Below are 24,261 nucleotides of genomic sequence, written 5' to 3'. Positions count from 1 at the left end.
CTCACAAGCCACGCCCCCAAACTGGTCCCATAGACTGCCATTATAACTGGCCTACATGCATATCTTTGCTTAGCAGTGTCCTATTGACTTGGGGGATAGCTCATCTGACTCAGATGACCAATGAGCATCTCAATACGATAATGAAGTTCACAAGCCACGCCCCCAAACTGGTCCCATAGACTGCCATTATAACTGGCCTACATGCATATCTTTGCTTAACAGTGTCCTATTGACTTGGGGGTTGGCTCATTTGACTTGGACAGCCAACCACATTCAAGTTCACTCTGCAACCTCGCCCATAGCAACAAAACAGAGTACCCTAGCAACCGTTCATCAACAGCTATATCTCAGCATCGGAACATCGTAGAGACTTGGGGATTGGCTCGTTTGACTCATGCTAGCAAACGGAACTTCCTGTATGCTACACATGCTAGCAGTGACTAGCTACATGCTAATATTGACTAGCCAAGTACTGTAACTTGCTAGAAATGCTTACTAAGTATAATTATTTCATCAGGCATGTATATGAGGCTTGCCTAGTAACCACCCCGGGTACCCTAGCAACTGCCTAGCAACCACTCAAATTACCCTAGCAACCACCTAGCAACCACCTAGCAACCGCCTAGTAGCGCTTTAGTAAGGGCCTAGCGACCACTCAGGACACCCTAGCAACCGCCTAGCAACACCTTAGCAACCACTTAGAATACCCTAGCAACCACCTAGCAACGCCTTAGCAACGACCTAGCAACCACTCAGGACACCCTAGCAACCGCCTAGCAACACCTTAGCAACCACCTAGCAACCACTTAGGACACCCTAGCAACCGCCTAGCAACGCCTTAGCAACCACTTAGAATACCCTAGCAACCACCTAGCAACACCCTAGCAACCACCTAGCAACCACTCAGGACACCCTAGCAACCGCCTAGCAACACCTTAGCAACCACCTAGCAACCACTTAGGACACCTTAGCAACCACCTAGCAACACCTTAGCAACCACCTAGCAACCACTCAGGACACCCTAGCAACCACCTAGCAACACCTTAGCAACCACCTAGCAACCACTCAGGACACCCTAGCAACCGCCTAGCAACGCCTTAGCAACCAATTAGAATACCCTAGCAACCACCTAGCAACACCTTAGCAACCACTTAGGACACCTTAGCAACCGCCTAGCAACACCCTAGCAACCACATAGCAACCACTCAGGACACCCTAGCAACCGCCTAGCAACACCTTAGCAACCACCTAGCAACCACTCAGAACACCCTAGCAACCATTCAGAACACCCTAGCTACAAAAACAAATACATTGTACCCCATCGATTTGCCACGCAAACCCCATTCACATTTCCTTTAGGAAATGTACAATTCTAGTTATTATTTTAACTGTTATTATTATTATTATTATTATTATTATTATTTTAACTGTTATTATTATTATTATTATTATAACTGTTGTTATTATTATTATTATTATTATTATTATTATTTTATTATTATTACTATTATTATTATTTATTATTATTACTTATAATATTATTATTATTATTATTATTATTATTATTATTATTTTAACTGTGATTATTATTATTTTATTTCATTACTATTATTATTATTATTATTATTATTATTATTATTATTATTATTATTACTATTATTACAGTTATTATTATTATTATTATTATTATTATTATTATTATTATTATTATTATTATTACTGTTATTATTATTATTATTGTTATTATTATTATTAGTAGTATTATTATTATAACTGTTGTTATTATTATTATTATTATTATTATTATTATTATTATTTTATATTATTATTATTATTACAGTCATGCACACACACACATGCACTGAACACCACACACAAACATGCTGTGCACACACACACTCACTGAATGCCAGACTCACACACACTGAACAACACACACACAAGTTTACAACACACACCACATACTCACTAAACTCCATAAACACCCACACACGTACACAAACATATGTGCACACACACTGCACACAGATAAAAATACACACACTAAAATACACACTGAACAACACACAAATAAGCACACACACTGAACAATACTCACACAAACTTACAACACACACACTCACTGAACTCCAGAGACTCACACACACACACACACACACACACATACATGCATAGAAACATACATCCACACATGCACAATCAATGCACACTTACAGAACAAAACACACATACAACACCACACAAAAATACAACACATACAGTATCCACACACACACACACGCAGAGTGCGGGTTGTAAATCTGAGGATCAGCGTGTGTGTTGGGACAGTAGGCTGTATCTCTTCAATGACAGACGACTGATAAGTGCGCCTCTGTTTTGATAACTCAGCTAAAATGTTTCGATGTGCACACACGCACACACACACGCACACACACACACACACACACAGAGGCAGAAGAACAGCTGGAAAACTCACAGTGCATCTGGTGTGGGCTGTTAATCCATTACTTTCACCTGTTAAACTCTTGCACCCTGTGAATATTTAGCTGCTGGTCACGGCGCGGGTTTGGCTACTGTCTGAGCGAGGAGAGCACACTACCTGACTAAAGTCTTGTGACCTATCTGAGTTTTAGGAACATCAAATAATATCGTGACTTCTAGTTGATGATTTAGTATCAGAAGTGTCAATGAAAGGTGAAGGCCTCTAGATTTTGCTGATTTGAGCTCAATAAATCTGATCATGTCTTGATGTTGACTGATTTGATGAGGACAGTGCGGTCTGACTCTGCTCAGACTAAAGTCTTGAACAGAAATAATGTCCAGTATAGAATATAAAGTCCTGCTGCAGTGGAGACAGAATGAATATTGTGTCTGACTCCATCATGAGCTTGCAGGACTGCATCCATACATCTCTGACATGACTCACATCACTGATTAATAAAGTCATGCAGGACTCCCAGAGCTGATCAAGAGTCTTTGTGTTCATCTTCAACACCTCCTCCTTCATCATGCTCAATAATGTTCATATCTGGTGACTGGGCTGGCCAATCCTGGAGCACTTTAGCTTTCAGGAGCTTTGATGTGGAGGCTGAAGTGTGAGGAGCGCTATCCTGCTGGAGAATTGTCCCTCTCCTGTGGTTTGTAATGTAATGGGCAGCACAGATGTCTTGATCCCTCAGGCTGTTGATGTTGATCATCCACTCTGCAGATCTCTCCATACTGAATGAACCCCAAACCATGATTTCTCCTTCACCAAACTTGACTGATTTCTGTGAGAATCTTGGTCCATGCTGGTTCCAGTAGGTCTTCTGCAGTATTGGTGATGATTGGGATGCAGATCAGCAGATGATAATACAAATACACACACTGAACACCACACACACTAAAGGTTGCACTGACTAATCAACTAGTTGACCTTAATGCTATGCCGTGATGCTTTTTGATTGACTGAAGAATGATGGACTACATGGCAGCTTTACACACGAAGGGGGTTCACTGAATGAAACTGCCTTTCGGTTATTTTATTTTATTCATTCATTCATTCATTTTCTTGTCAGCTTAGTCCCTTTATTAATCCGGGGTCGCCACAGCGGAATGAACCACCAACTTATCCAGCAGGTTTTTACGCAGCGGATGCCCTTCCAGCCGCAACCCATCTCTGGGAAATATTTTATTTTGAAATAAAATATATTATAATTATAAATTCTAAAGTAATTTTTTACATTTTATTTTACCGATGTCAGCGTCAAAGATTCACATGAACTTTGAGTGAACTTTAAATCCTCCAGCAGATGCCAGTTAGTAGTAGAGTACTTTAAGGGAGACTTTTCTTCCTTTCTTTTGTCCGATCTTTCTTGTTATTATATTGACATGCGTATAAAAATTATAGTACAACATGTATATTGCTTACTACAATGCTTTATTTTTACAGTGCTTCTGGTACAGGTGAATTGGGTAGGCTAAGCTGTCCATAGTGTATGAGTGTGAATGAGTGTGTGTGGATGTTTCCCAGAGATGTGTTGCAGCTGGAAGGGCATCCGCTGCGTAAAACGTGCTGGATAAGTTGGCGGTTCATTACGCTGTGGCGACCCCAGATTAATAAATGTTCTAAGCCGAAAAGAAAATGAATGAATGAATGGGTTGTATTTTACCTAATTTAAGGTAGATAACTTGACATTTTTGGAGTGATATAAAATCAATAAAGCTGAAAAATTAAATTAATAAATGTATAAAATAATAAAGTAAATTAATTGAATAAATAAATTAAATAATGAAATTAAATTAGGAAATAAAAAAGTAAATAAAAATAAATAAATAAATAAAAAATCACTTGACATTTTTAGAGTGATACAAAATCAATAAAGCTGAAAAATGTATTTAAAATTAAATGAATTAATAAAATAATTTTAAAAATTAATAAAATAAAGTAATTTAATTAATTAATAAAATTAATAAAAAATAAGTAAAATAAATTAAATATTTTAATTAATTAATTAATTAATTAAATACATTAAATGAATTAATTTAAAAGAAAATCAAGGGGAAAAAAGTAGGAAAGCTGAGAAATTTGGATCAGTTAGAAACCCTGAAATTTATTTTTTTGGTATTTATGGATGGATTGTGGAACAGTCAATAATAATAAAGAACATTTAGTATTATTAAAAAAAAAAAAAAAAACACTAGCTAAACTTTCTAATAAATGCTGGTTTGTCATAATCCAACAAACAAACCTAATCTTTGGGTTAAACGGTTTATTTATGATAATACTTGAGGTAATTTAAATGTAATTTTAAAAATCGAACAATAGGTTTGACCATCCTTGGATGCAATAACCTGATTTAACTTTTAGAATGAGACAAAATTTATAATTGGAAAAATATTAGAAAAAAAAATGGAACATTTATAAATCCTGGAGAACTTTCAGTGTTTCCACAGATGGATTGTGGAAAAGTCAATGATGATAAAGATGCATGACTGCAAATAAACCATTGAACCCAACAGTTGGATTTGTCCATATTTGACCCAGCACTTCAATTAAATATAAAGTAATTTAAATGTAATTAAAGTGATTAACTGAACATTGAGATTTACATCACTTGATCTAATATTGGGACATTTAGTGCAGCATAAAAAAGTGAATGCAGAGCGTGGGATTGAGCGTCTACTGACAAGCGTCCTGATGAGAGCAGACGTCCGGCATCATTTGGTGGTCAAGAGTGAAATCAGGCCGAGAGGAGCAGGGAATGAGCAGATTGCCGGAGTTTAAATAGCTCCCACTCAAATTGGCCATTTTACACTCTGGCAGTCGCCCAAAGGAATAAATTGTGGCCCGTCTGGAAGCAGCGAGACACGTGAAACATTCACTGCCCTGGGAACGTTCCTTATCCTGAGCTGGGAATGCCGGGATGGCAGGTCCAGGATGACGTTCACTGTTCTCCATCAGTTCCCACAGAGGCTCCGCAACTAATGTCTGGAACTGTTGTGAAGCTATGTGATGACCATGAATAAAGCTGTGTTCTTAGATACCGTTTCTGGTTTGAGGATCGCGTCTTGAGGTACAGCACAACATGCTGGAAAATGTCAACTCTGTCAGTAGCTGTGTTTTCATACAATAATGCTAAATAAATGTATGTGCAAAACTTAAATATCTTAAAGCCATTAAATATCGAGTCAAAGAGAACAAATGGTCACTTACTGATTGTCTGCCACCAAATATCAAGAGTAAAAATGTATTTATTGAAGCTGCATGAATCTTTTCCTTATTTAATAACTGACTATCACCTCAGAAGATGATGCCGACACGCAATGAACTCGAAGTGGCGTTTGAAGACGTGAGACGCGGAGCACAGATGCTCTTGACAGTGCTGGAGGTCATTAATACTATAGGAACACTAGTCACACATTGCCATGGATGTATTGATATATTCTGATATGTTCAGAGGAACGCTGTTCTCTTGAATCCAGCACTGATGCTCCACACTTGCTAACATTGACTTGCTTTGCTTGCAGGATCATTGAGCTTGTTGTCATACTAAAACATCTCTTCGACAGCATTGTATTGCATACTTGAAATACAAGACATAGTTCACAGCGGCTGTAAAATGGTAAGCATGACAAAAATTCACAGGCAAACAAACAGTCTGAAACTGGACTCGGCAGAAAAGGACGAAGATCAATCCTTAAAAAAAGCAACTGAAAACAACAGGAGTTCCACATCAATACAGTTTCTACAGTTATTATAGTACTTACAAGTCTTTGTAAAAAAGACAACTGAACTGAAAAACTCATGAATACTGTAGTATAATTTAGTCTTTACTACAGTAAACTGTGAGGTAGTGTAGTATAATATACCCTATAGCTGTACAAAACTACAGCATTGGGTGATCTGTTTATATGCCTGTTACCATAGCAACTTACTATAGTTATTGGGTTACCATAGTAACTGTAGAATCACCACAAACCATTAATCACTATAGTTTTTGTTACCATGGCAACTGTAGAAGCATCACAGCAGATTGATTACTATAGTTGTTACCATAACAACTGTAGAATCACCACGACAGATCAATTACTGTAGTTGTTGTGTTACCATAGCAACTGTAGAATCACCACAACTACTCAACAAATATAGTTGTTGTGTTACTTTAGCAACTGTAGAATCACCGCAACAGATCGCTTACTATTGTTGTTGTGTTACCATAGCAACTGTGGAATCACTGCAACAGATTGAATACTATAGTCGTTTTTACCAAAGCAACTGTAGAATCACCACAACAGATCAATTACTATAGTTGTTAACATAGCGACTGTAGAATCACCACAGCAGATCAATTACTTTTGTTGTTGTGTTACCATAGCAACTGTAGAATCACTGCAACAGATTGAATACTATAGTTGTTGTTACCATAGCAACTGTAGAATCATCATAACAGATCAATTACTATAGTTGCTACCATAGCGTCTGCAAAATCACTACAGCGGATCAATTACTATTGTTGTTGTGTTACCATAGTAACTGTAAAATCACCACAAACCAATCAATCACCATAGTTGTTACCATAGCAACTGTAGAATCACTGCAACAGATTGAATACTATAGTCGTTTTTACCAAAGCAACTGTAGAATCACCACAACAGATCAATTACTATAGTTGTTAACATAGCGACTGTAGAATCACCACAGCAGATCAATTACTTTTGTTGTTGTGTTACCATAGCAACTGTAGAATCACTGCAACAGATTGAATACTATAGTTGTTGTTACCATAGCAACTGTAGAATCATCATAACAGATCAATTACTATAGTTGCTACCATAGCGTCTGCAAAATCACTACAGCGGATCAATTACTATTGTTGTTGTGTTACCATAGTAACTGTAAAATCACCACAAACCAATCAATCACCATAGTTGTTACCATAGCAACTGTAGAATCACTGCAACAGATCAATTGCTATAGCTGTTGTTACCGTAGCAACTATTGAATCACCACAACAGATCAATTACTATTGTTGTTACCATAGTAACTGTAGAATCACCACAACAGATCAATTCCTATAGTTGTTGTGTTACCATAGCAACTGTAGAATCATCGCAACAGATCGATTACTGTAGTTGTTGTGTTACTATAGCAACAGTAGAATCACCACAGCAGATTGATTACTGTAGTAGTTGTGTTACCATAGCAACTGTAGAATTACCAAAACAGATCAATCACTATAGTTGTTACCATAGCAACTGTAGAGTCAACACACTTGATTAATTCAATTTCTTTACTACAGTATGGTTAAACTCTACAGAATTCACTGTATAGTACCACAGTATTTTGAGAGTGGTGTTCAGACAGAGAGTGTCCTCTGATGTCGAATGAGGATCAGCACTAATGAAATGTAATCCCCCTCTGTTCATTCGGCTGCTGGAACGAATCGATCAGAGCGGGTGTCTGTCTGAGAGAGACTCTGTTCACACAGATCATCTCTAACACTCACACCAGAGCTAAATAAACCATGGTAAAACTTTAGTTTAAGCAATTCACACCGTTACTGCTGCCTTAATACTGTACCTGCCTATTATTAAGATATTCACAGTTTATTAGCACTTATAAGGCATGATCTTACTCTGCATGCCTAATCCTGCCCAATTACTAAACCCAATTCTGACCTTATTGACAATTATTAAGCAGCTAATTAGTAGTTGATTGAGCTAAATGTCTTAGTTAATGGTTTATCAATAGTTAGGGTATATTTACATGACAGGAAATAAAATCTCTGCATATTTGGACAGTTCTCTGTTCCCGTTTCCCGGTCCTACTTTGAATAAAGTGGCCTAAACTACTATGTACTTGCATCATAGCTTCATATTGCGTTGCACAACACTTCTGGTGTTCTTGTGGTGGGATACGGGCCGGGTTATGATCGTATGGGTTGGTTTAAGCATGGGTTAAGGTCAATAATGTAATTATAAATGTAATTACACAAATTATTTACAGATCGATGACAAGCAGATTATTTTTACATTATGAGTATAATGTAAAACTAAGTGTGCTCATAATAGTTGATCTGTCAGCGTGTTTGATTTCTCCGTCATATTCGTGTGTGTGTGTGTGTGTGTGTGTGTGTGTGTGTGTCTCAGTCTCTGTCCAGCTGCTGCTGTGATCTCACACTCACCCTGTTGTTTATATCGGGACACAATTAAGTTCAGGCCAAACCGAGAGTCCCAGAGAGAGAGTCAAGAGTGCAGGACGGAGAGTCGGGTTTCAGCAGCCGCTCAATCTCTCTCTCTCTCTCTCTCTCTCTCTCTTTTTCCCTATCTTCCTCTCTCTCAATTCAATTCAAAAGAGATTTATTGGCATGACTTGTCAAGTATTACCAAAGCATTGCAGATTACACAAGCAATTACTAAAATCAAAAAGTAATTATATAATGCATGCATACATATAGAAAAGTAAAACACAGTTATCATTTTTGGAATTTTAATAAAAATATGTAAACAAAAAGGCGTCACGGTGGCGCAGTGGGTAGCACAATCGCCTCACAGCAAGAAGGTCGCTGGTTTGAGCCCCGGCTGGGTCAGTTGGTGTTTCTGTGTGGAGTTTGCATGTTCTCCTCCTGTTGGTGTGGGTTTCCTCAGGGTGCTCCGGTTCCCCCCACAAATCCAAAAACATGCGGTACAGGTGAATTGGGTAGGCTAAATGGTCAGTAGTGAGTGAATAAGTGTATGGAAGTTTTCCATTGTTGGGTTGCAGCTGGAAGGGCATCCGCTGTGTAAAACAGTTGGCGGTTCATACCGCAGTGGCGACCCCAGATTAATAAAGGGTCTAAGCTGAAAAGAAAATGAATGAATGAAAACAAATAAGAAAGAAAACAGTCTAATGAGAGGATTAAAACATTTATGAAAGAAAAGTCAGAATTATTAGCCCCCTGAATTATTAGCCACACATTTTACATTTAACTAATAAAAACACACCCTTTTAAGATTAATTCGAGTATAGCTGAGTTCAGGTAAATTGGGAGTTTTTCTTTCCCACAGACTTGATTGGAAAAAATGTCTCAATTATCCACTTAAAGTCATTTAGGAGAGAAAAATCATCTGCAGAAGCCCTCTAGTGGAGCCATCACATGATATTAAAGCAAAAATGACTGTTATACAGGGTTAAACCCCAGTTGTGTGTGTGTGAGCAGTAGGGGTGTCACGATTTCGATTTTTAATCGAAATCGATCGAATTTTATGCTCAATTTCTATTATGTCACGTCAGCTTGGCTTGCCAAGCGAGGAAAAAACAGGCTTGTTGAAGTGCTCGTTAAACTGCAGAAGCAGGAGACCCGTCGACAGAACTTAAACCCTCTCCTCTTTCAATGAAGTCGCCGGTGTGTAAGCATTTTGGATTTCCAGTGAGTTATGTTGACAACGTTCATGTTGTCGATAAAAAAACACAGTTTTGCAAGCTCTGCTATGTACGTATTACGTACAGTTCGTCTGATAGACAACACCGGCATCGCGATCCTCCGCCCGCCCCCGTTGCAAATCCACTGGTGAAAAGTACACACTCAGGCCCTGTTTACACTGTCTTTGTTTTTAAATGGCATTTTAGAACGACAACGATTTGACATCCACAGTGGCGTGTAGCATTTCTGAGCAGCCCTCGTTCCTCTCTACCTCTGAAAATGCACATCACGTGACCACACAGACACAGACACACACACAGCCATGCGCTCGAGACAGCAGGTCCAGGCAGTCAGAGGACTGCTTCAATCTTTCACTCACTTGTACTTAGTCATTTTAGCGAACACTTCAGATACTGCTGGCTGGTTCCTGTTGGTTGTGTGTCTTTTTTACCGACGCCATTATAACGACACAGATCACTGCCCATTCACGAGTCCCGCAGAAAAAGTGATTGACAGGTGGTAATTATGTGTGTATCTTGCCTTTATTCATTTACTGTATGATTTGTTTATGGGTAAAACAAAGACCATGCAGGTCAGGTAGTTTAAACGGTAGGCTACAAATAATTAATTGGTCATTAATTAATTAATTATTCATAATCGAAAATCAAATCGAATCGTGCCTTTAGAAACGAAAATGTAATCGAATCGAGGATTTGGAGGATTGTGACACCCTTAGTGATCAGTGTGTGAGTATCTCCAGCAGCCTCTAATGGTCAACATGAATTAATTCTGTTTTTATAATTTGAATGAATGAATGAAGCACTTTGATTGACATTCCCCCTTTGACGTATCATCAGATGGGGAAAGCCCCGCCCACTAGTGACCATCTCTCCCTCATTAGCATAAACAGCAGCCCTGAGTGAGAAGCAGCCGTCTGTCCATTAGCCATCAGAGTGTTTGAGCTGCTGGAGATAATGTCAGCATAGACTAAGAGGATTATAGATGTGGAGTTCTAGATGAACAGAAACAGGAGCCACATAGACTGACAGAAGCATGAAGCACACACGCACACCTGACCAGCACTGACAACACACACACACTGCTGATTTACATCTGGCTCATATAGGCATTAATAGCTCCGCCCTCTTCTGAGTAGAGCACAATCTCATTTGCATATAAAGCGACAGTCACCAAAATGCCACAATTAAGATCAAAGCCTGAAAGGGTCAGTTTCAGAGAGCTGGAGGACATTATCTGTGCGCTATTTACAGCTCAAACTCAAACACACACTCTAGATACAGCGGAGACGCATTTTACATTCTGTAAAAAGGGGAATAATAGGTCCCCTTTAAAACAACACACACACACACACACACACACACACACACACACACACACACACACACACACACACACACACACACAGTGTTTCAGCATCATAATGTGTGTCAGGAGAATCTTCAGGCGATCCTGAGTTCCTGCATCCTCCTGTGTGGTCCAGCAGCCCCGGGGACCCCAAAACACTGATGAACATTACAGCAGATCACACACACACACACACACATGCACAAGCATCCACTACCAGCAGTGGTCACTGCACACATTCTCACACACACAGTGAGTACATCAGACCCCTGCTAAAAAATCCAGCTTAAACTAGCCTAGGCTGGTTGGCTGGTTTTAGCTGGTTGACCAGTCTGGTTTTAGAGGGGTTTTTGCCACTTCCAGGCTGGTTTCCAGCCATTTCCAGCCTGGTCTTAGCTGGTCAGGCTGGGAGATGACCAGCTAAAACCAGCTTGACCAGCCTAGCCAAGCTGGGAGCCCAGCCAAAACCAGCTATATCCAACTTAAACCAGCCTGGTAAAGCTGGTATAAGCTGGATTTGGCTTGTCATTTTCCAGCCTGACCAGCTGAGACCAGGCTGGAAATGGCTGGAAACCAGACTGGAAATGGCCAAAAAATGGCACTCAAGACATAGTCTATGTAAAGCACTTTGAATTGCCACTGTGTATGAAGTGTGCTATATAAATAAACTTGCCTTGCCTTGCCTTAAATCTGCGAATATCAGGATGCTGTGTAGTTTATGGCATCTGCTAGATTTGTCATCATGCTGTTTTGTTTACTGCATTTACCAAGACAGCACCATTATTTCTGCAATACTATGTGCTACAACCTGCTGATTAAGCTAGATTTGTATTCAGTATATGAATAATGTTTTAGTTTAGTTAATGCATTTCTCAAAACAATTAGTACAAACTGCAAAACCTAGCTGATAACCTGCAAAAGCGCGTCACATGCTCAAAATGGATAGTTCATTCCTCAAAAGCAAGTATTCATGTCAATCAAAGAGTCAGTGAGCCCTATCATACACGGCGCAGTGGGGCGCAGGGCGTGGCGCAATAGTCTTTTGGTAGTTTCAGCTTGGCGCAAGAGTTGTTTTGAGGCGTTGCGCTTCGCTGTTTAAATAGCAAATGCATTAGCGCTCATATGTGCGCTCATAGGCGTTCTGGTGTAAAAAGGAAGTGTTCTGAGGTGGACCGCTGGCGCGTCGCTATTTTGAGAAACTATAATAGATTTTTCATTAGACCAAAACTAACCCGGTCTAAACTCCAGCGCAGAGTTGCCCCTCGCTTACACACTGCTTAATACACACAAGAGAGCAATAGGCAAATATCTTTACACATGAAAAAATATAAATATTAAGGATATATATAGGATATAATAAGAATAGATATAGAATATAAATATAAAGGAATAAAATATTACAAAACATATTATTTTCTAGCCTACATAAATATGAAAAACCACTGCTTTATGTCTTCTTCATCTCGGGAGGCTTTTTCAGTTCATTCATAACAATTTGCTTTTGTATAATGTTATTATTATTAGCAGTATTATTTATTATATCCATATTTATATTTGTTTTATTAAAAACAAGCTTAGATTTTTCCACCTGTCAGGTTTTAGACCATATGGGGCACAGCATGTGTTTTAGGATATAACTCAGGTTTTTGAGCACACTTCATTATTATTGTTCATTTATTCGTTTGCTGGAAATTAGAACTGAATTTAGAAATAGTTTTGAAACGAATATTTGCGCTTAACAAACACAATTAATTATTTATAGGCTAATTGATGTCTGTGTGTAAAGGTTTCCCTATCCAAGAGCGAAAGTGAAAGTAGATCCATTATCTCTCATTCTCACGCTGTAGATGCTCTGTTCAACTGTTTTCTGTTAAAAATCTGTTAGCTGTGAATTGTTTGCTTGTGAAATGCTCAGTTTTTCCACTTAGACTTACTTTGCGTCCAGTTAATAGCGAATGCGCTCTTGGCGTGACGCAAAGCTCTTAAAGGGAATGGGAGATGAGACTCTGATTGGTTTATTCTCAAAACACACCAATAACTCATTAAGAAAATAAACTCAACCCTTTTAGACCATGCGCCACAGTGCAAAGCAGATTTCCCATCCTTAAATTAGCAAAAACGCGTCCTGACACGCCCTGAAAGCATTTGCGCCCAGCATTTTGCGCTTTGCGCATGGACCGTCAAAATAGAGCCCAGTATCATCAAAATGAAAAGTCCTGACACCATTGTTTATGAACAAGATAGTCAAATGGCTTTGTCATGTTTTCAGTATGAGTTTACTCTGGACATTTTTTCAATGCAAAAAAGTCTGATTTTGGTAAAACTTCGTGAAAATGCTCAAGATAGTACTATATACTATTAGCACAGCCAATTGAAAACTACAGTAAAGTTAGACATCACTGCATTTAGTGAGTACAAGACACTGAATATGTATGTTTCACATTTTTTCTGCATTTGCTCTTTACAGTTTGAATTTTTTTACAGCATTGTGCAGAAGAATAAATACACCCTTATTTACAACAAACATAAACTCTCTTTGGGTTGAACTGTGCACAACTGTAAACAATATTGCAGAACATATAGGAACTGAACCAACATACATACACAGGTCGGTAAATCATTCATGAAACTGAAGACATTTTCAGGAAAATAAAGATTTAAACATTTTTTTTTATAAAATTAGCTTGCAAGATTTTGACAACTAGTTCAACATTTTTGGATGTAATGACTCAAGTAATGAAATGAAGACTGTTAGTTTTATTTGCAATGACTATTCAGCATTTACAAGTTTAGTTAATTTTGACTGACGTGACATAAGCAGATGATAATTTTATAAATAGCAGAGAGTTGTATGAAAGCAATTGATGCATGTCCGAAAGCATTCACAATTTGCTGAAAGGAATGAGAAACTGCTATAGGATGTGCACAAATGACTAATTGTTTTGAGAAATGCATGACCTGTTGTGCAAATGTAAATAGTGTTGTGAAAAATGCACCAAAGCCACTGAGAAAAACTGTAAGTAAATATACTGTTCATAAGTTAAAACCTCGCCAGTGTTTCCAGTTGAAACCTAAAGTGGTTATAAGCTCTTAAATTGTATGGAAAGAGTCTTTAAAAAGGTCTTATAGGGTATTTAACTTCACTATAGACTCTGTAATATATATTATGAAATACCTTTGAAAATGTATGGTAACAACTGCTAAGACCAATATTAATATATTTGTTTTGCTTGAAGTTATGATGCTTTTTTTCTTGAATTAATAATTTGATTTGAATAAATAAACTCCCAGATGTGTTCGCATTTACAGAGATAAAACAGAAGCATGTGTGTGTTCAGTGTGTGTGTTCAGTGTGTGAGCAGCAGGTGTGGGTGTCCGCAGGGCTCCAAAGAGCACAGATCAGGTCGACGGGGCAAATTAGAAACATGTCCGTAATAATTTAAGACATGTTGACTCGTCTTTCATCTAATATCTCTGCCAGACACGTCTGAAATGAAGCTGTGTTTGCGGGACAGCAGGATCCCGCCGGACTCTGCGCTCCAGTAATATTTAACATGCATTTATTTAACACATATGTCATATATGTTATCATTAATTTTAATGTTTTTTTTTATTAATCATCCTCAGCAGCGAATATCAATTCAATTGTTAAAAAGTGACAAAAAAAATAAGCAGCAGGAGTGGGAGATCAGTGGAGATCTGCAGTGAAAGTGTGGAAACATCAGAACAGACGAGAGCTGTGTGAAAAGAGGAAGCTGGAAACGCTCATTTCCTGTGTGCAGGAGTGACTCTGGCAGTCAGACAGAGCGGCGACTGACCACAAGCAGACCAAACTCCCATGAGCCTCCACTGCAGGACCGACTCCCTCCATTCAACCCAATACACTGTAGAAGCATCGAGATGACTCCACCTAATATTGTACGGCAACATGCTGCACAGCTCTATTAGTTGACTCAACTTAAATCGACTCAAGAGCAGTACTTGGGTTTAAAGTTGAGGCAACTCAAAACACTGTGCAGCAAGATGCCTTACAAATTTAAGTTGAGTCAACTTTTTTTTACAGTGTAGTAAGATAAATCCCTTCATCAGAGTCCAACACTCCTCCTCCTGCTATTCTACTGTTTAACTAACTCCCTCCATCAGTCCAACACTCCTCCTTCTGGCCCGACTTAGTCTCTCCATCCCACCATCAGTCCTACACTCCTCATGCTGCTCCTCCACTCATCCAACTTTCTCCCTCCAGCAGTCCAACACTCTTCTTTTTGCTCCTACAACTTGCTCCCTCCATCTGTCTATTACTCCTTCTTCTGCTCCTCCACTTATCCAGCTTACTCCCTCCATCCCTCTATCAGTCCAACACTCCTTTTTCTTGCTCCTCCACTGCCCGACTTACTCCCTCCATCAGTCCAACAGTCCAACAACATTCCCCCTCCTGCTCCTCCACTCTTCCAACTTACTCGCTCCATCCCTCCATCAGTCCAACACTCCTCCTTCTGCTCCTCCACTCCTTCAACTTACTCGCTCCATCCCTCCATCAGTCCAACACTCCTCCTTCTGCTCCTCCACTCCTTCAACTTACTCGCTCCATCCCTCCATCAGTCCAACACTCCTCCTTCTGCTCCTCCACTCCTTCAACATACTCGCTCCATCCCTCCATCAGTCCAACACTCCTCCTTCTGCTCCTCCACTCCTTCAACTTACTCCCTCCATCCCTCCATCAGAGTCCAACCCTCCTTCTTTTGTTCCTCCACTCCTCCAACATACTCCCTCCAGCAGAGTCCAGTAGTTGCGTGTGCAATTTCTCTCCCCTAACCCAACCTTAAGTCAAAACTTAACAGAGAGCCTGTTTGCACTATTAAACCTTGACATAAACATTTGGTTATTATAATTATTGTTATTATTATTGGTAAATTATTACAAATTACAAGTACAAGTTATTATTACAATGGTAAAGACCTCAGGTTTGACTGTCCTTTTGGGTCTATTTGCACCCGACAATGTAGAAGAAAAACTTGCGAAGAAAGTGATTTATTTTGTATAAATTGTTAAATATTCGTATTTGTGATGCAGCAAGTATTGATGTGTGCAACAAGTATCAATCATTGCCAAAGCATTGCAGATTACATGAATGAATAAAATCGTAAAGTGATTATATAATGCACAAATATATGCAGAAAAAATAACACACACTTGTAACTTTGATAAATATATACATAAATAAAAAATAAAACCAATATGAGGATTGAAGAGAAAATAAAAAATAGATATATTATTATTAAAATGTAACGATCAAGCACAATACACAATTACACATTCATTCAGATAGTGTAATAAAGTTTTTGTCTAGTTCTCTCTCACACATACTCACGTTTGCAGCATTTCTATAACCTTTTAATGCATTTAATTTTCATTATTAAACTTGTTGACTGTTTATGTGTTTATATATTTTTTTCGTAGTGTTGTAGACATGTCTAAATGAGCTGTAATCTGAATTGTATTAATGTGCATAGGTTACTTGTGTCAGTGTGTGCATGTGCACCTATATGGCTGTGCATTCGTGTGTGTGTGTGTGTGTTAGTGACTGTGTGAGTGAGTGAGTGCCCCAGCACATCTGGCCTTTATATCAGGGCTTTAATTAATCCTGAGTGAAGGCCAGGCAGTGACAACTAAACTGGGCAGACTCCAGCAGTGGACAGGCCTTGATTTATGACGGTCGAGCCCCAACCAACACTGATTTATTTAAGAAAGAGACAGAGAGAGAGAGAGAGGGCAAGCGGCGAGGGAGGACAGAGTCTCGCTGCGGAACAGAAAGGTACTGTTTGCTGAAAGAGAGAAGAAAACGAGGGAAAAAGTGAGGGTCTCCGCGAGAGGTGCCCCCCATTCACTGCGCCATCAGATACAGCCAACATACACAGCAGCTTTCCTTTAAAACAAGAGACGCTGGGACGGAACTGAATATCCCGCGTGTGTAAAAAAGGCCTATTCCTTACAGCAGAAAGGCAAGGTCATTCCGCTCTGTGCATTTCCCTCATACTCGCTGTTTATAAAGTATCAACAATGCCACTAATCCTCGCCTACTTTTTAAAACATTTTCCTCCCTCCTCTATCCTCCTCCTCCACCCGCATCCTCCACACTTACTACTGATGACTTTGCTACATTCTTCTGCACCAAAACTGCAAAAATCAGTGCTCAATTTGCTGCACCTACAACAAACACGCAAGATACAACACCAACACCACACACACTCACCTCTTTTTCTCAGCTCTCTGAGTCTGAGGTGTCCAAACTTGTGCTATCTAGCCATGCAACCACCTGTCCACTCGATCCCATTCCCTCTCATCTCTTGCAAGCCATCTCTCCTGCAGTCATACCAACACTGACTCACATAATTAACACATCTCTTGACTCTGGTTTATTCCCCACTACATTTAAGCAGGCTAGGGTAACCCCACTGCTAAAGAAACCCAACCTGGACCATACGCTACTTGAAAACTACAGACCAGTATCCCTGCTTCCATTCATGGCCAAGATTCTGGAGAAAGTAGTGTTCAATCAAGTCCTGGACTTTCTTACTCAAAACAATCTCATGGACAACAAGCAATCCGGCTTTAAGAAAGGCCACTCAACTGAGACTGCCCTGCTCTCGGTCGTGGAGGATCTCAGACTGGCTAAAGCAGACTCTAAATCATCAGTACTCATTTTGCTGGACTTGTCAGCTGCTTTTGACACTGTCAACCACCAGATCCTGCTATCTACGCTCGAGTCACTGGGCGTTGCGGGCACTGTTATACAATGGTTCAGATCTTACCTCTCTGACAGGTCATTCAGGGTGTCTTGGAGGGGAGAGGTGTCCAACCTACAGCATCTAAACACTGGGGTACCTCAAGGCTCTGTTCTTGGGCCACTTCTCTTCTCCATCTACACATCATCTCTAGGACCAGTCATCCAGAGACATGGATTCTCCTACCACTGCTATGCTGATGACACCCAGCTATACCTCTCTTTTCATCCTGATGATCCCTCGGTTCCAGCTCGTATCTCAGCCTGCCTGTTGGATATTTCACACTGGATGAAAGATCATCATCTTCAGCTGAACCTCGCAAAAACGGAAATGCTTGTAGTTTCTGCCAACCCGACTCTACACCATAACTTTTCAATCCAGATGGACGGGGCAACCATTACTGCATCCAAAATGGTGAAAAGCCTTGGATCGTGCAGATTTGCACTCTATAACATCAGAAAGATCCGACCCTTCTTATCTGAACATGCAGCTCAACTCCTTGTTCAAGCTCTTGTTCTCTCCAAACTGGATTACTGCAACTCTCTACTAGCTGGGCTTCCAGCTAACTCTATCAAGCCTCTTCAACTGCTCCAGAATGCAGCAGCACGAGTTGTCTTCAATGAACCTAAACGAGCACATGTCACTCCGCTGCTCGTCCGTTTGCACTGGCTGCCAGTTGCTGCTCGCATCAAATTCAAAACTCTGATGTTTGCCTACAAAGTGACTTCTGGCCTAGCACCTTCTTATCTGCACTCACTTCTGCAGATCTATGTGCCCTCCAGAAACTTGCGTTCTGTGAATGAACGTCGCCTCGTGGTTCCATCCCAAAGAGGGAAAAAAATCACTTTCGCGAACGCTCACGCTCAATCTGCCCAGTTGGTGGAATGAACTCCCTAACTGCATCAGAACAGCAGAGTCACTCGCTATTTTCAAGAAACGACTAAAAACTCAACTATTTAGTCTCCACTTCACTTCCTAAGCTGCAATTGCCTCTTTGAATATCACACTAACTGTACAAAAAAAAAAAAAAAAAAAAAAAAACTACTAACACTTCCCTTCTTAGACTTTACAGACCTGAAACTTGCCTTTAGTACTTATTCATTGTTGCTCTTAGTTGTGTAAATTGCTTCCTTGTCCTCATTTGTAAGTCGCTTTGGATAAAAGCGTCTGCTAAATGACTAAATGTAAATGTAAATGTAAGTAGATCTGGAGTAGTTCTAGAGCATGACTATGTGTACATGAAAAATATTAGTCATGTTTTAACTTTAAAAGATTCCACGCAGATCTGAAATGTCCTTGTAAGCAGGGAAATTTCTATCCACATGAAAAAGTACTATAGTAATGTATAGTGAATACTGTAGTGTTTTTATTACTAGTAAATTATATGTATGTGTCTTTGTTAATCAATGCTAACGCTTACTGTAGTATTAGCTATATCTAACTGATAAACTGTATAGCACACTGTAAAATATTACAGTAAACTGAGGTAGAAAACAACAGCATTGGGTCGGTCGTTTATATTACTATAGTTGTTGAGTTACCATAGCAACTGTAAACATCATCAAAACAGATTAATTACTACTGTGTTACCAGAGCAACTGTTGAACCGCCACAACAGATCAATTGTTATTGTTGCTGTTACTATAGCAACTGCAGAATCACCACAACAGATTTATTACTGTAGTTGTCGTGTTACCATAGCAACTGTGGAACCACCACAGTAGATCAAGTACTATTGTTGCTGTGTTACCATAGCAACTGTAGAATCACCACAACAGATTAAATACTATAATTGTTGGTTACCATAGCAACTGTAGAATCAATCCAACAGATTAATTACTATTGCTGTTGTTACCATAGCAACTGTAAAGTCACTATAACAGATCAATCACTATAGCTGTTGTTACCATAGTAACTGTAAAATCTTCACTACGGCTTAATTACTAGTTGTGTTACCATAGCAACTTTTAAAACACCACATCAGATTAATTGTTGTGTTACCATAGCAATTGTAGAATCACCACAACAGATTAATTACTGGCTGTTGTGCTACCAAAGCAACTGTAAAAAAAAACACCACAACAGATTAATTACTATAGTTGTTACCATAGCAACTGTAGAATCATGACAACAGATTAATTACTACAGTTGCGTTACCATAGCAACTCTAAAAACTGTAGAATCACAACAGATCAGTTACTATAGTTGTCGTGTTACTATAGCAACCATAGAATCACGGCAACAGATAAGTTACTATAGTTGTCGTGTTTCCATAGCAACTGTAGAATCACCGCAACAGATCAGTTACTATAGTTGTTGAGTTACCATAGCAACTGTAGATTTAGTTCTTTACTGTAGTATGGTTCAAAAACCCTGTATACATTACAGTAGCTACGAATTGCGTACATTTAAAATCCAAATCAAAACAATTCCGCTATCAATTTTTATCAAAACGTGCTGCGAAATTGTAATGGACGTGCATCTAACTTAGCTTCATTATCAAATAAAAAAAACAAAGATAGTTCATGTTATGAAGCAGTTTGTATGTCAAAATTGTGTGTCAATATTCAGATGAACAGAAAGTGATAAGATTAAGTGCATGATTGGTCGTGTTGTGCTAAATTCCTCGAGCAGTGTTTGACCTCGAGTACTATGATTAACTATTTGAGATCAATACAAATATGAATATTGTGGTAAACGAGCATGCCAGTAACACCAGAGGAGTGGATTTCTCTTTTCCTGCATTCGGCGGTATGTGTGGCCCCGCTGTAGGCTGATGCTGTGACCCCTGATATTTTTTTTCATCCCATTTGTGGCTTCAGGTCGACAGGCCTAAAATCCCCATCACATTTCTCCTCCATAAACCCCGGAGTTCAACATACTCGGTCAAACAGAGCGATATTTAAAAGCACCAGAAACAATCTGTTACACTATATGAGGAAATCTACATATCTGTATATCAACACTGGGATTGGGAAAACATTCTTGAGTGTGTGTGTGTGTGTGCGTGCGCGTGTGTGTGTGTGTGTGTGTGTGTGTGTGTGTGTGTGTGTGTGTGTGTGTGTGTGTGTGTGTGTGTGTGTGTGTGTGTGTGTGTGTGTGTGTGTGTGTGTGTGTGTGTGTGTGTGTAATGGAGCTGTGCTGATGGAAAAGTCTCCCACAGGTCTGATTTCTGGTCACTCCCAGCATAGTGTCGATGGAGGGTCTTCCTCCTCCTCATCCCTCTTCTCTTATCTCTCCGTCAGAGTCAGTTTTCTCCTCTTTTTTTCCCTTTCTCGTGCTGAAAAAAAAAGTGATTCACTGAATTGACTCTTTTTTTTTTAAGGCAAGTGTTAACAAACAGTTTGGCTGAAGGGCTGAATTAAAACAATCACATTAAATTTAGTAACATTCAACTGTGTTTGTTTAAATTCAGCCCAGCGTCACGCTGGCACTCTGGGTTGCATGAACGCCTTACAGCAAGAACGTCACGGGTTTGAGTCCCGGTTGGTGTTTCAATGTGGAGTTTGCATGTTCTCCCCATGTTAGCCTGAGTTTCCTCCGGGTGCCTCGGTTTCCCCCACAGTCCAAACACATGCGCTATAGGGGAACTGATGAAAAGGGGTACTGTAAAGTTCCTTTTGACCATGACATGTCCACGCTAATGGTCTGTTTCCACTGAGTGGTACAGTACGGTATGGTACGGGTCACCTTAATCAGGCTTGCATTCAGTTTGCGTAAGTTTCAGTCGCGGTTCAAGAAAATATCTACAGTAAAGCAGTACGGGTCGCTCACATATCATACGAGAAGCACTTCAACAGATACTTTACACACATACATACTGTATAAATGTTCAATATTGACCTTACTACCATACACTGCGGCCAGTTTAGTTGATCAGTTTCCCTTTAGCGCATGTGTTTGGACTGTGGGGGAAACCGGAGCACTGGGAGAAACCCACGCCAAGACAGGGAGAACATGCAAACTCCACACAGAAACACCAACTGACCCTGAAATTATATTGATCTGCTTTATATTAGCTTTGCTGAAGACGGCTCATTTCTGACCCTCACGCCGAACGCTGTAGACTGAATTACTGAACAACACAATGATTGAGATGCAAACATGCCTCCACATTAGCACGGTTTCGCTGTTGATCTCAGATTAGTAGAGGGTGCTTTGGGGTTCACCGACCACCAAATCTGTGCTTGATTGCAAACGAGCAGAGCTGTGTGTAACTCCCAGCTGTTTCCTTCTTTTAGTTCCTCATCTCGTGGCTGATGAGTAGTCCAGGGGGTGTGATGATGGATTACGCTGACCTGCCGGTGGGTTCTGGAGAACACATCTCTGGATTGCTCCCCAAACTCCCGGAGATCCTGTTTGGGTGGGGAAAATCTCGTTCTTCCACCTCAGTGACTCCAGGAGCCCCCACGGTCAGACTTCTGGACATTGTACATCACAGGCCTCACAAGTGGCAAAGCCAGGGAAACCTACCGCAAAGAAAAAGCAGCAGCCAGAAGGTGCGTCCCACACTCAACAAACCAAAACATATATATATACGTAAGGGTGCAGTTTTACGTTCTTTGTGATTCATGTTTTGTTTTTTTTTTCTCCTCTTAAAATGCATTATGGAACCTTTATCAGTTTTATACTTATACTTATAACGTGTATATATATATATATATATATATATATATATATATATATATATATATATATATATATATATATATATATATATATACAGTTGAAGTGAGAATTATTAGCCCCCCTGTTTATTTTTTTTCTCCAATTTCTGTTCTGTTTTGGGAAGATTGTTTGTTTGTTTGCTTTATTTATAGAGCACATTTAAAAACAACAGATGTTGACCAAAGTGCTTTACAAAACAACCAGCATACAAAATCTATACCTATATATAAAAATTGTGCAAAATATATAAAACAGATTAAAATTAATTAATTACAATCAAAGGCAAGAGACAGAAGGTGATTTTTTTTAGATGAGACTTAAAAGCACCAAGTGAAGAACATGACTGGATCTGTAAAGGCAGACCATTCCACAGTTGGGGGGCTGCAGCAGAAAAAGCCCTGTCACCTCTTGATTTCAACTGCGTTTTGGGGACAACTAGCTGAAACATGTTTTCAGACCTGATTGGCCTCAATGAAGTGTGCCAGTGAAGAAGCTCAGAGATGCAAATCGGACCATTCAAACTTTTAAAAACTAGTAGCAATAACTTCTATTGAATTTTAAATTGGACTGGGAGCCAGTGAAGAGATGATAAAACTGGTGAGATACTAGAACATTTTTTTGTCCCAGTTAAAAGCCCAGCAGCTGCATTTTGAACCAGCTGCAGGCGTGCTATTGATGCCTGTGAAACTCCAGAATACAAAGAGTTACAGTAGTCCAGTCTTGACATAATAAAAACATTAATGACAGTTTCCAGCTCTTTAAAAGAAAGAAAAGGCTTCAATTTGGCAATGTTCCTTAATTAATAGAAACCACTTTTGACGACTGAGTTTATTTGCTTATCAAACTTTAACTCAGTGTCAAAAGTAACTCCAGATTGTTTCAGCACATTTCTAAGCATAATAGTTTTAAAAACTCATTTCTTATAACTGATTTATTTTATCTTTTCCATGATGACAGTAAATAATATTAGACTAGATATTTTTCAAGACACTTCTATACAGCTTAATGTGACAATAAAAGGCTTCACTATGTTGATAAGGTGAACTAGGCAGGTTAGGGGAATTAGTCAAGTTATTGAATAATGATGATTTGTTCTGTAGATTATCGGGAAAAATAATTAGCTTAAAGGGGCTAATAATTTTGTTCCAAAAATGTTTAAAAAAAAATTAATAACTGCTTTTATTGTAGCCAAAATAAAACAAATAAGACTTTCTCCAGAAGAAAAAATATTATCAGACATACTGTGAACATTTCCTTGCTCTGTTAAAAATCATTTGAAAAATATTTTAAAAAGAAAATAAAAATCAAAAAGGGGATAATAATTCTGACTTCAACTGTATGTATATATATATATATATATATATATATATATATATATATATATATATATATATATATATATATATAATCAAAATATATAATCAAAATATATAAGACAGATTAAAACTCATTATTTGCAATCAAAAAGCAAGAGACAGAAATGAGACTTAAAAGCACCAAGGGAAGGACATGAGCTAATATGTAGAGGCAGACCATTCCACAGACGGGGGGCTGTGACAGAA

General features: G+C 39.1%; 2 long non-coding RNA genes across 6 annotated transcripts in view; both read left to right on the top strand.

Annotated features, from left to right (window-relative positions):
• Positions 1–24,261, top strand: part of LOC147836973 (uncharacterized) — a 307,385-nt gene that overhangs the window by 107,279 nt on the left and 175,845 nt on the right. For all 5 annotated transcript variants that reach the window (XR_015478067.1, XR_015478066.1, XR_015478068.1 and 2 more), the window contains exon 5: positions 22,273–22,530. This is a non-coding gene — a long non-coding RNA (uncharacterized LOC147836973). The remainder of the gene's footprint in view (positions 1–22,272; positions 22,531–24,261) is intronic.
• On the top strand, positions 16,702–20,532 carry LOC147846171 (uncharacterized). The gene is made up of 3 exons (XR_015478089.1): positions 16,702–17,297; positions 19,233–20,132; positions 20,180–20,532. It is a non-coding gene; the product is annotated as an uncharacterized LOC147846171 (long non-coding RNA).

This window comes from Danio rerio, chromosome 2 (genome assembly GCF_052040795.2).
Source record: "Danio rerio strain M-AB ecotype USA chromosome 2, GRCz13ab, whole genome shotgun sequence".
In the NCBI taxonomy this organism is placed as follows: domain Eukaryota; kingdom Metazoa; phylum Chordata; class Actinopteri; order Cypriniformes; family Danionidae; genus Danio; species Danio rerio.
Note: the sequence above shows the minus strand (reverse complement) of the source record. Positions and strands in the feature narration are given on the sequence as shown.